This window comes from Arachis duranensis, chromosome 5, assembly GCF_000817695.3.
Source record: "Arachis duranensis cultivar V14167 chromosome 5, aradu.V14167.gnm2.J7QH, whole genome shotgun sequence".
In the NCBI taxonomy this organism is placed as follows: Eukaryota; Viridiplantae; Streptophyta; class Magnoliopsida; order Fabales; family Fabaceae; genus Arachis; species Arachis duranensis.
Window position 1 is genome coordinate 40361315 of NC_029776.3, and position 260 is coordinate 40361574.

Genomic DNA, 260 nt, shown 5'->3' on the forward strand with positions numbered 1-260 from the left:
ATGTTTCCATATGGTTCACCCATGTAATTAACCTCTGCCATGGCAGGGTTCTCAGGATCATAAGCTTCTTCAGAAGCTGCCTCTCTAGTACTGTTGGATGCATGTTGCAATCCATTCAGATTTTGAGAGAATATGGCATTCAGAGCCAATATGGCATTCAGAGCATCAATTTCAAGAAGTCCTTTCTTCTGAGGTATCCCATTATTCACGGAATTCCTCTCAGAGGTGTACATGAATTGGTTGTTTGCAACCATGTCAAT